Source organism: Alligator sinensis, unplaced genomic scaffold (genome assembly GCF_000455745.1).
Source record: "Alligator sinensis unplaced genomic scaffold, ASM45574v1 scaffold615_1, whole genome shotgun sequence".
Lineage (NCBI taxonomy): Eukaryota > Metazoa > Chordata > Crocodylia > Alligatoridae > Alligator > Alligator sinensis.
Window position 1 is genome coordinate 2,714,667 of NW_005841982.1, and position 13,935 is coordinate 2,728,601.

The following is a 13,935-nucleotide window of genomic DNA, read 5'->3' on the forward strand; positions in this document are numbered from 1 at the left end:
AAAATTGGCTCCGGGGTCGGACCCAGAGGGTAGTAATCGATGGAAGTCACTCATCGTGGTGTCCTGTGACCAGTGGGGTCCCCCAAGGCTCTGTCCTTGGACCCATACTGTTCAACATCTTCATTAATGATGTGGACACTGGAGTCAGAAGCGATCAAAGGCAGAAGCTGAAACTGCTGAAGTCAATACAGAAGAAAAATCTGCAAAAACAAAAAAAAATGATGAAAATCCCGGGACGTCATTCTCCCCCTGTACTCGGCCTTAGTGAGGCCGCAGCTGGAGTACTGTGTCCAGTTTTGGGCTCCACAATTCAAAAAGGATGTGGAGAAGCTTGAGAGAGTCCAGAGAAGAGCCACGCGCATGATCAGAGGTCAGGGAAGCAGACCCTACGATGACAGGCTGAGAGCCCTGGGGCTCTTTAGCCTGAAAAAGCGCAGGCTCAGGGGTGATCTGATGGCCACCTACAAGTTTATCAGGGGTGACCACCAGTATCTGGGGGAACGTTTGTTCACCAGAGCGCCCCAAGGGATGACGAGGTCGAATGGTCACAAACTACTTCAAGATCGTTTCAGGCTGGACATAAGGAAGAACTTCTTTACTGTCCGAGCCCCCAAGGTCTGGAACAGCCTGCCACCGGAGGTGGTTCAAGCGCCTTCATTGAACACCTTCAAGATGAAACTGGATGCTTATCTTGCTGGGATCCTATGACCCCAGCTGACTTCCTGCCCTTTGGGCGGGGGGCTGGACTCGATGATCTTCCGAGGTCCCTTCCAGCCCTGATGTCTATGAAATCTATGAACTCTGGGATGTGCACCACACACAGAGATTGCTGCAGCCAGTCCAGGACCCACTCTGCATGTGATATTTGTACATGCCATGTGCAGCACAAATCTCAGAGCAGCTGGTATGGGCACCACATGCATTACAGTCCCAAAGTGCCTGGGGTGAACACCACATATGGTGTGGCTGCCTCTCTGGCCAGACTGTGCTACATGTGGTGCCTATTCTAGTTGCTCTGTGATCTGCCCTGAACTAAGCACAGGTCCCAGGCCAATAGAGTGGCCACTGGATCAGGTATGCTGGGGGAAAGAGGAAAGGAAATTCAATCCAGGTCCCACACTGGCTCTACACTCGGCCAAATAAGTTTGACACCCCTGCTCTATGTAATCATCCTGCAAATATTTGAAGATTGTTATCAAATCTCTCTTTAGTCTTCTCTTCTCCAAACTAAATAACCTTGGTTGTTTCAGCCTTATCTTGTAAGTCTTGTCTATGAGGCCCCTAATAATTTTTGTTGTTCTGCGCTGGACTCTTTCCAAACTGTCCACATTCTTCTTGAAGTGCGAAACCCAAACCTTGATATGGTACTCCAGGTAAGGCCTCACCAGTGCTGAACAGAGTGGAAGAATTACTTCTCTTGATTTGCAAGTGGCATGCCTATTAATACAGCCCAAGATGCAGTTGGCTTTTTTGAAACAAGAGTATACTGTTGATTCATATTCTGCTTATACTCTACTGTAATACCCGGATACTTCTCTGCAGTACTACAGAATAAACAGTCATTCCCTAGTCTGTATTTATTCCATCCCAAGGACAGGACTTCACTCTTGTCCTCATTGAATCTCATTTGATTGATTGCAGGCCATTTATCCAGTCTATCCAGGTCACTCTGGATCCTAGCCCTCCCCTCCACAGTATCAGCAACTCCATCCAACTTGATGTCATTTGCAAATTTGCTAATCATACCCTCAGTCCCATCACACAAATCATTAACAAAAGTTATCACAGCAGTAAATACCAACAGTTTATGTAGGCTTTATGGGTGCATCTACATGTGCATATTAATGTGCAGCAATAAACTCTGGTGCATATTATGCCAGAGTTTATTGCTCCTGGGTGCTTTTTTTTACATGTGAACCCAGGACTGCAACATGTTGCGGCCAGCCTGCCAGCCTGGAGCTGTTCCAACTTGGCTCAATGTGCTGTGGAGGGGCTGGCTAGGGTATGAGGGTGCTTCAGTGTGGGGGCTAGCTGGCAGGCAGCCCCCACACTGAAGCATGTTCATGCCCCATATTGCTAGGTCAGCAGCTACATGTGCATTGCTGAGCATGAAAAAACTCCATGGCAGGATATTACTTGTATTTACAAGTACTAACCTGCTGCAGAGTTTATTAGTTTTGGGTGCTCTCAAAGGGCCACACGTGCTAATGATGAGGCATTTACTATGGAGCTAATTGGGAAATTCCACAGTAAATGTCTCGTAGATGTGCCCTATGTGATGCATTATAATATGGGTAAAATTTATGTGAATGTTCAAAATACAAAGTCTTTGTACAAAAATACAAAGACTCTGCTAGTGTAACCTGGTGCTCAGTCTAGGTTGTACTCTACCACATGATGGGTCTACTATATAGAATATAATACATTTATCAGCTAACATAAGAACCTCTTTTCCTCAGGCAATAGAGCATTATGTTCCAAAATGGGTGATGCTTGTTCTTTTGCTATTGATATCTATAGCTCAATAAAAAGTGGAATATCACTTGCATGGTAAATTCTAAGATTTCAAAATTTTGGAATATTTGTATACAATTAAATATTGTCTTTTAAGCTCATTATGTTTTTTTTTTCCTTTTCTTGTATAGAAATGTAATATACTGAAGTTAAAACACTTGTTATTATTAAAATGCAACATGTTGGCTATTTTGTGTATAAGTTGTCTAACTGGACCTATTTTACTACAAAACTTCCATCCAAAAAATATTTCCAAGTGCAAGTGATCATCTGTTATGGCAGCTGTTACAAATAGTTATTTACATGGGCTTTACCAAGTACTTAGGACAAGCTCTCTCACATTTTTCTGGCCAGAATGAGCTGAGTAGCGACTGATTTATAGGGTGTATGACTCATCTATTACTAGATGCGTCTACATGAGAGGTTTACTGGACAGCTGCCTAATTAGCTCTGCCATACTGTCTCAGTGTCTATGCATGTGGCCCTGTTAGGCTGCAGGAAACTAATTAACTCCACTGCAGGTTAGTAGTTGTAAATACAAGTACTATCCTGCAGCAGCGTTCATTAGCATGCAGCATCACATGTGCAGATGCTGACAGGGCTGATTGGGGTGCAAGAGTGCTTCAGTGTGGGGGTTGTCTACTGGCTAGCCCCACACTGTAGCACCTTTGTGCCCATGGGTGACTGGTGCCTCCCAAGTCTGGGGGGCACCAAATCACTGATGGGGGGGGGGTCCCCAACCACTGATCACCAACTGGGGGGGGAGGGAGAGGGAGGCAGAAGCCGATTGCTAAGACAGTGGAAAAAACAGAATTGCACTTCCATCGGCACTTCCAGTTTTGTGGCTGGACTTCCAGAGGGTGCACAGCTGATCTCAGGGGGTGCACATGCACCCACATGCACCTCCTATGTGTTGCCAATGCTTGTGCCCCAACCAGCTCCTCTGCAGCATGTTGAGTTGGGTCATAACAGCCCCAGGATAGGAGGCTAACCCCTGCCCCCCCCCCCCCCCCCCCACCTGCTAGCCAGGGCTACTCTGACCTGGCTCAATGTGCTGCAGTCCCAGGTACATGTTTAAACACAGCACCAAGGAGCAATACATTTTGGTACAATATGCACTGAAGTTTATTGCTCCATGCTAGTAGCACCTGTAGATGTACCTACTGTCAGCAAATAGTCACTTTTTTAGATGCAAAAGTAAAGCCTTGTTTTCTTGGCAGTGAAAGGCAAATTCAATTATGGCCTACAAGGGTGTTTATTTTAGTTCCTTCATTGTGTCATGAGACTTCAGAAACAGAAAGTACTCTCTTAGGAAAGCTTTACTCACAACAATATATTACCTTAGTCCCTTTGCTACATATTACCTTAGACCCTTTTCAAAAGGTATAAAATCTGGATCCAGTTAAACTACAGTATAGATTGCAATAAGTGAACTCTCTTCAAGTTTTCTGATCAAGGAAAGTGTATATCTGTGGAAGAAATTGTTTTATTTTAAATCAATATCATGTCACTATTTTTCTCTTGTATATTTATCAAGAAAACCTACTACACTTTTTAATGGTAATATTGAATGGGATATTTATATTTGTTAGTGTAGGCAAAGATTTCTTAGGGTACAATCTTTTAAATTCAAAAGATTGTATTGTAAAGAGCTGGACAACCTTTCAAACTCAAGATACTGTTCTTCAGGGCTGACTAGGACAAATCAAGCATAGCACAGAAAAGAAAACTGTTGGAGGAGGGGGTGAAAGATATTGCTTTCAAACTGCATTCTCCAGCTTGTCTAACTCTACTCTAACTATACAGCTGGTCAAAAAAGGGATAGCACTCTAAAAAATTCTTCCCTCTCTCACAGTTTCTGAACCACCACTGCTACAACATCATTCTGAAGCCATGTCTACACATTGAACTTGCTATATTTACTTGATTAGAAGATGAGGGTTTTTATCCCCTCTCACTCCATTTGAGCACAAGGCAGTAGGGCTGAAGCTGGAGCCAGAGCTGAAGCCAGAGCCACAGCTACCACCTGCTCCCCACCTCAGCCTCAGCATGCCCTACCACTCCTCTCCCACAGACTTCAGTGTTCTCCTCTCTGCTGCTGAAGTGTGTCAGGATCACCCTACCCAAAGTTGCAACTGATAGAGGTTAGCACAGAATCTTATATTTTAAATTCCTCCCAATATTTGACCAGCAGGATCTAGTGTAGGCATGACTTGAGAGAGCTACAAATACTGTTTTAAATGGTTCTAAGTGGGTCTTCCAATTCCAGTACAGTACATTGGCATTCACAGTGAGTAAACTTGCAAATTGGCAGATATGTGGCAGTCAGTAAACTGCCAGTAAGTTATATTTGTGGTTTTGTAGTTTCTTTCTTTCCCCTCAGCTTTTGCTTATTAGATGAACAGTGAGAAACTAATTGTAAGAAGAAGAAACTTACTATGGTTTGTTACAAAGGCAAGCTTAGCCAAGGTTTGTGAATCTGATACATGGCTTTGAGGCAACATTTGGAGAAACTGTGATTTTGATTTAATGTTGGGATTTTATGACTCAAAAACCCAGTAACATTTACCTAGGGTATATGCAAAAATAAATGATGCCTAAGATAAACACTGAGAATCTGGACCTGACTAAACTTTGCCATACCTTCAGCACTGAGCTCTTACGAAATTAAGATTTGCTGTATGATTTCCCTTCTTTTATGTTCTCCTGTTTCTTTAATACATTCTTCATTAGCAGGCTTTATTAATATTAAAGAGTATTTAAAAAATGTATAGATACTGTATCTTCAAAATTATGATAAAGACATTTTACATACACATAGGGCCTTATTCTGCGAGCATCTAAACATGTGAATTAATAACCAATAGAGCTTTTCATATGAGAAGACTTGTGGTTAAATGTTCGTAGGACTGTGTCATAATTATTGAATATAGGAATGACTACATGAATTTATTCCTTGATATGAGAACCGATTCTCATCTATGCTTCCTTTTCACTGTCATAATCAAGTACAGGTAAATTAGTAATAATCATATATCTGATTCTATAGAAAGATATCTAAATACTAATTTCATGCCTCTAATTTTATTTTGGAGAAAATAAAATTTATAGAAAGAGTTTATTGTTCCAGACTATATTATAAAAACTCAGACCTAATATCTGGCCAATCACTTTCTTTTTTTCTTCTGCTGCTGCCTTTCTATTGCATTCCAGATTTTGATTGCTTTAATGGAAGTTCCACATGTTGAACAGCTGTTAGCTGTTAGGTTGCAAAACAGAGGTACAAACAATGGGATCTGAGCTTACTAGCTTAATTTCAACTATTTAATTTTTATTCACCGGAATAATGCTATAAATATGCTTCAGTTATTGGATTGAGGTATACGTTTGCAAAATAATAATACGAAGTATTTTAAAGCTAAAGTATTTCAGCATATTAACACATTAAATACTCATAGATTTTAAGGTCAGAAGAGACCTAGATAATGATTAAATTTGTCCTGCATTAAACAAGATACATTATTTCATCCAACAATTACTTTATAAAGTTCATAACTTCTGGCTCAGAGAGAGCTTACATTTTAGAAAAAAAAATCCAATCTTGTTCAAAAGACATCCTGGGATGCAAAATCTGCCACATTCCTTGATAAATTGTTCTAATGGTTTATTACTCATGCAAGTTAAAATATGCAACCTTAGGGTGTGTGTAGATGAAACGGGGGCCCTAAATTGAAGTGGTGGGTTTTAAAAAACACTGCTTCAATTTAGGGCCAATTAAACCCCCATGTTGTGTACCCCCTCCCCTGACTTACCTGCCTCTCCAGCAGGGAAGGGAGGGCGAGCTGCTGGCAGGTGGAGCAGTCCCTGGGCTGTGGGGTGGGGGTTGGTGTTTCCCTCCATGGCAGCAGCAGCCCCCTCCCCCTGGTGGCACCCACCTGTAGGCACCCGGCTTGGGCATACTACACCATCGAATTTCCTGCAGTGGCTGGAATTAATGAAAATATACCACTGAGGCATGCAAACACCAGCACCATTAAATCAGTGCAAAAGCATTTAGCCAACTTTAAAGTGTCATGTACACACACCCCTTTTTGGTCTACATATGGCCTTAGTTTGAGTTTGAAAATAGGTTGCTTCAACTATTAGCTGTTGGATTTTGTTATATCTTCATTGGCTATAAAGTACAATATTTTACTTTCAGAAAGTAATACCCTTCTACATAATTATTGGATGTAACTAATCCTTTCCCCAGATGGTTCAGCATTGCATTATAAAGAGTAGCTAAAGATTAAATTCCATGAATGACAATTCCATAGTTTCTGTACTACAGACTCAAAATGTACAGTTATGCTGTGTTACTTCTCTCTGAGAACAGCTGTTTGTAACCAATTCAATTTCTATTGAGAGTGAAAGATTACAAAAACATCTGGCTATCATATTATTAGAGATTCAGTTTTAAAATTGGACCAATTAAAGTAATTATCTAATTGATTTTTTTAATGTTGACAAAAGCAGCAGTGGTTTGAAAGATTAGTTTTCTTCAAAATCCCTGCATCATTCTAAAATTATTCTTCAAGGGGGGGGGAATATAATTTTATAATAATAAAAAAAAACCCTAGTTGAGTCCTTTTTGTCATTTTTGTAGAAGCTATGGGACAGATCCTAACATGATTTCAGATGCTGAAGCACATTTTTTTCCACCCAATTCAAGTACTTTAAAATCCATTAATAGATCTACTTTTGCAACACACTATCATATGACCCTTAATATTGCCCACAAAAAAGCAACAAGGAGGAGGTGGACCCACCCAATTTTTTCTAGTAACAATTTTTAGTGACTTAAGTAGGATGGAATATGATTGTACTTAGCTTATTAAGTCTATAGAGATTGGTTGTATGTCCCTTCTTAATTTAGATCTATCCCTTAGAGATGGTTAGAACAGGTCCTAGGCCTCTCACAGTCATTTGGTCCCCTTTCACGTCCACCTTCAATATATCTCTGTTCTGGAGGCTTTGAGAGGAAGCAATATTGCTTCCTCTCAAAGCCTCCAGAACAGTGGTATATTTTCATTAATTCCAGCCCCTGGGAACTCCTGGTTGCTAAACTTTGACTGTGCCCTGTCTAGTGGAGTTTGAATGGAATATGGTCAGAACATAGAGCTCTGCCAGATATGTGCCATGAGTTTTACTCTTTTCATTTAATTAATTTCTGCTGGCAGCAGAATTTGGCCCACTTTACATAGATATTATTACCTGATACTGAAATGTATTCTTAAAATTCCCTAATCATGCAATCATCTTCATAGTTTATTTTAATCTCAGAGTCTGATGTGCCTAAACAAGATAAACTCTTAAAAGCTAACTTATCCTGTTTAGAGAGAGGTAGTTAGCCATGTTAGTCTGAAGTCAGACATAGGGCAGGATATACTTGTACATGATAGACAAACTAAAGGAGATATGTATAGCATGAGCTTTTGTGAGCCTGAGTTTTCTTCATCAGATGCTGTGAGCATGGCTCATGAAAGCTCATCCTATACATCTATCTTTTAGTTCCTCTATCAGGTGCAAATCTACCCTGCCTTATGCCTTATTTTGTTATGTTAGCCTTTTCAGTACAGCTGTACTGCCTCCTTTTCCCTTGGTAAACAACAGGAGATTTATTATTTACCAAAGGTCTCTCAAGATGTATGGAGCTCGTTTTCTTTCCAGTCCTAGCAATTTCTGTTTTAGCTAGGAAGTGAGCCTTATCTCAAAAGTCATCTTTTTACATGTATTTGGTAATATCTCAGACACCTCTGGATGAATGAGTTGAGGGAGGTAGAGGGTGAAATGAGTGTTTTCTCTACAGTTCCAAAGCTTGCACAAATAAGCCAGGTTGTTCCTTTGAGTACTAGACAGTGGGCCCAGCCAATGTGCCTGAAGCACTCCACTGAAGCTCCTAGAGTAAAAGCAGATGGGTTGGGGACCTAGCCAAGCCCTCACTCCTGTACACCTGCTCCCATTTGGCAGCCTACAAGCTGTTTGTTTTGCTTCCATCAAAGGAAGATTCTCACCAGCTGTCCCTGAAGCAATCTAGGGTCTCAACATATTGGTTATTGACTTCCCTTGACTAACCAGACCCTTGTGGCTATATTTATGTTTTCTGGAATAAGAAGTAGGAGAGAATTTGGATATTTGTGAAGCTGAGTCTTAATTTCTCTTCAGGTTTCCCCTCAGACAATGATTGGAAGAGAGGGTGCATGGGCTTTCAGCTGAGTAGTAGGCTCTTTGTGAGCCCTGAATGCTCCTCTTCAACCACAGTATTGCTGATAAGTGCTAAAATGAGGTAATTTGGGGGTTATTCTGAATTCTGTTAAAATTTCTTTCTTTTAATGTCTTACAGTAATCACTGCTGGTTGGATGGAGAATGAGTAAAAAGGATAGGAAAAAAAGTGTGTGTGTGAACGTTGCCATTGATGGGCTGTTGCATAGAGTATTTTGTGAATGTCCATTTGCTTTGTGCAGAGGCAGAAAATGAACTCTTGTTGGGGCTACATTATCTTCAATGATAGAGAAAGGATCACCTTGATATGGCTTAGATGAGCAGGATTTTGTGAGTTAATCTGAAGTGAAGCAGAAATGCTATTACAATTGGATTAATGCAGTAGTGGCTATTCACACTGTTAGGGTAAAATTATTCATAAGTAAACCAAATTTACTACTTCAAAAGACTTTTCTTTGAATTATTAAAAGATGGTCTTCTCCAAAGACCCAGGTTCCTAGGCCTGAGCAGCAAATGAGTAGGAGCTACGACAATGCCACTAAAGTGTTAGCACTATTGCTAGAGTCAGAGTTAGAATTTTATCAGGTATTAGTACATTCCACCTAAGCAAACAGACAAAAAGCAAGTTCCCAAGAAAGTATTAAAAACAGTGGAAGATACATGTCTCACCAAAAATAAAGATAGATAGTTAGCAGTATTAGATAGGAGATACATTCTAGGGCTTTGCGAAACTTCAGCAGCCTTTTCATTTCGGAGGTGTTTTGAACCATTTAGGCACCTGAAATACTGAATCCAAAACAAAATGGAAGGCTCTGAAATATCTCTGAAATGAAACGACACCACCTGAAATGTTTTGAAAAATTTCAGAAAATTTCGGAGTTTCAGAGCTGGGCTTGCAGGGAAACAGAAACTAAGAAGAGGAAGGGGGAAGAGCTGGGGAAAGACTGCTCTGATACTGACATCTGTAGCTGGCCAGCGAGTGTGATTTGTCCCTGAGGTCCCTTCCAATCCCAGTGCTCTGGGGGAGGGATGGCAGCCTGCTGTCATTCTGCATGCAGATCTGGGGGCTCACACCCCTGGGGAGGAGTCTGGCACAGATCCACAGTCCTCCCAGGGGTCACGGGCCCCTGGATCTCTTTGCGGGATGACAGCATGCTGCCACTGCCAGCAAGTGATATGAGTTTTGCTTTCAACAGTTTGAGGTGCCATTTCACAGAAAACCCTGGACCTATCTCCTTGAAACTTGGCAGATTTCATGCCCTCAGGAGGGACTACCATTTCTGCAATTTTCATCCAATTCAGGCACGATATGACAAAGTTATAGTTTCATAATTGTTAGAGTAGGAAGGGATCTGAGCAGATCATTAAGTCTAACCGTCTGCCATGGGCAGGAATGAATGCTGGGATCAAGTGACCCCAGCTAGGTGATTATTTAGCCTCCTTTTGAAGACCCCCAAGGTAGGAGAAAGCACTACTTCCCTTGGAAGTTGGTTCCAGATCCTAGCCACCCTAGCTGTAAAGTAGTGCCTCCTGATGTCTAGCTGGAATCTACTTTCAATCAACTTGTGGCCATTATTCCTTGTTACTCTGGGTAATGCTCATGGGAAGAGGGACTCTCCCATTCCCTGCTGGTGCCCACTGTTAAGTTTATAGACAGCCACCAGATCCCCTCTCAGCCTTCTCTTGTGGAGGCTGAATGGGTTCAGGTTCTGTAGCCTCTCCTCGTAGGGCCTGCCCTGCTGCCCCCTGACCGAGAGTAGCCCTCCTCTGGACCCTCTCGCTGCTGGCCACATCCCTCCTCAAGTGCGGTGCTCAGAACTGGACACAGTACTCTGACTGTGGCCTGAACAGTGTTGCATAGAGGGGGAAGATCACCTCCTTGGACCTGCTTATGATGCATCTGTGGATGCGTGACAAAGTGCGGTTAGCCTTCCTGACCGCGTCCTCACATTGGCGGCCCATGTTCATCTTGGAATCAAAAATGACTCCAAGATCCCTTTCTGCCTCTGTGCTGACAAGAAGGGAATTCCCCAGCCTATAGGTATGCTGCTGGTTCTTTCTCCCTAGGTGCAGTATCCTGGACTTGTCAGTATATGAATCCCATCCTATTCTCATCCGCCCATCCCTGTACCGCCCACCCTTGTAACCTGTCCAGATCTAGTTGTAGCCTGTCCCTCCCTTCTAGCATGCTCACTTCTCCCCGCATCTTAGTGTCATTTGCAAATTTGAGTGCTTTTCACCCCCTCGTCCAAGTTGCTGAGTACGGGTCCAAAGACTGAGCCCTGGGGGATCCCACTGCCCACATCCCTCCAAGTCGAAAATGACCTGTCTACCACCACTCTCTGGGTGCGGCCTTCTAGCCAATTTGTGACCCATCTGACTGTGTAGGCATGAATGCCACAGTCACCTAGTTGTTTAATGAGAATGGGGTGAGAGACAGTGCGAAAGGCCTTCCTAAAGTCCAGAAAGACTACGTCCACCGAGACACCTGCATCCAAGGATTTTGTGACCTGGTTGTAAAAAGCAACCAGGTTGGTCTGACAGGACCTGACCCTAATGAACCCATGTTGGTTGCCCTTGAGCATAATCTCCCCTGCTGGTCCCTCCCAGATGTGTTCCTGGATAATTTTCTCAAAGAGCTCCCCCAGGACAGAGGTAAGACTAACAGGCCTATAGTTTCCTGGGTCCTCCTTCCTCCCTTTTTTGAAAATGGGGACCACATTGGCCTTTTTCCAGTCCTTTGGCACCTGGCCAGAGCACCACAAGTGCTTGTAAAGCCATGCTATGGGCCCCACAGTGACCCCTGCCAATTCCCTCAGTACCCTGGGGTGGAAAGCATCTGGACCTGCTGATTTGAACATGTCCATCTCCACCAGAAGTTCCCTAACTAGGTCCTCCCTGATCCTAGGCCTGGCGGTGCCTCTCCTGAGTCTGTCCGGAATCCCAGTGGGGGAGATGTCCCGGGCCCACGTTACCCGGTGCCTTCTTTTTATTCTCTATGTATTTAAAAAAAGATTTTTTGTTATCTTTGATCCTGGTCGCTAGTCATAGTTCCATCTCCGCCTTAGCCTTCCTAACAGCCCCCCTACAGTCTTGAGCAATGGAGGTATAATCCTCCTTGGTGATAGCCCCTCTCTTCCACCAGATGTATACCTCCTTTTTTGCTTTCAGACATTCCTGAATGCCTTTGGTGAGCCATGAGGGATTTTGAGCACTCTTACCCTCTTTGATTTGTGTTAGGACTGTCACCCTTTGGTGTTGGAGGATTGTCTCCTTAAGGAATGACCACTTGTCTTGAACTCTCAACTCCCCTACCCTCTAGGACCTCAGTGCCTCTCCTACTAATCTCCTTAACTCATTGAAATTGGCCCTCCTGAAGTCAAGGGCTACTGCCTTGCTGCAGGTCTTTGACACCCTGTGCTGGATAGTGAATTCCAGTAGGCAATGATCGCTATCACCCAGGCAGTTGAGACCCCGGTAGTCCCCTCACCGGGTTGTCCCCTGTGGCCAGGACCAGGTCCAGCAAGGCATTTCCCCTGGTGGGACTGTGCACCTCCTGGGTTAGTTGGAGGTCCTGTATCTCAGCTAGGAGTTTACATGAGCAGTCAGATCTGGCTGACTGCTCTTCCCAGATGTCCGGGTAGTTTAGGTCACCTATGATGACCACATTCCTTGACTTAACTGCCTCTATGAGCTGACCTGAGAATTCCTGGTCCAGCTCTTCCCCCTGGTTGGGTGGTCTGTAGTAGACATCCACCATTAAGTCCCTTTCCCTGTGACCCCCTTGTATCTTACCCAGAGCACTTCAGTCTGCCACTCCTCTGACCCCATCCTGTTTGTTGAGGATGTGTATTGCTCTTTGACATACAGTGCCACACCCCCGCCTTTCCTCCCAGTTCTATCCTACCTGTACAGTCTGTAGGCCCTAATGTTTACCACCCAATCATGGATTGAATCCCACCAGGTTTCAGTGAGCTCTATTATGTCTGGGTATGTGCTAGCTAGCAGGAGGGCAAGTTCCTCCTGCTTGTTCTCCATACTATGAGCATTAGTGTAGAGGCATTTAAGGCCTCCTATGGGTGCTTGCACCACCTCCTTGATCCTAGGATTATCCGGACCCCTGTCACTTACCTGGGCACTTCTTGTGCTCATCACCTGTCTTGGTTGGGAAGTGTCCTCGTGTCCCCCTGTGGCCCCATCCACCAGCGAAGCTAGCTATAGGCATTTAAGTGATTACCCATTATAACCTATGGCCGAATCACTGAAACAGTGTTGAAACTCTGAAACAGATTCGGCCAAATTGAAATGGAGCAGTGATCCAAAACACCAAAATGAATCACTGTCCCTCCGAAATGGCCAAATCTGAAACTGAATTGAAACATAGTCATGTCACACAGCCCTATACTAATAGAAGACAGAAGTAGTAGTTTGGCACCACATGTCACAACGTGCAGTAGCACTAAGGTCATATTTAGTAGGATTACAAGGCTGAAATTACTAGTGCTTCCAATATCTCATAAGAACAGTTGAGGGATAATTGTCATCCATAAAACACAAATGAAATACAAAACTTTGGCTTTATTATCTTTGCCAAATCTATATTGTTAAGTATATGAAGATGTTCTGTAGTAATTTAAGAAAGTTAAAATACAAGCTAATTGTTGAAATAGAATGTAATCTATAAAAAAGTAGTAGAATTGTTGTTATGTTTTTTCCAGAAAAGGACATTTCAGTATTTATTTGAAAGACTCTATGGGCCTTTTTACATGTAATTTTAAGCAGCTCCTGAATCTTAACTAGGGCTGTGCAAAGCTTTGGTTGATGATTTGATTCAGAGGAAATTCAGCCTGATTTAGTGGCCAAGTCTCCCGATTCATTTCAGATTAGGAGATCAATAAAAAGGTCTGAATCAATTCAAAGCTCTCTGAATCAATTAGAAAAAGATTCAGAGAGCTTTGGAGATTCAAGCAGTCCACCCTCGCTGCTGCAAGGAGCTGGACCTGGGTTCCCTGCTGGTAAGAGAGAGAGGAAGGGACCATGGGGGGGGACCCCCACCAGATCCATCCCCTGCCTGCTCCCCCAGCCCACCTGAGCACCACCCCAACCCCCGCCTGCTCTCCCAGCCCCCCCACCCCCATAGCTGCCCCACCTGGCCTCAG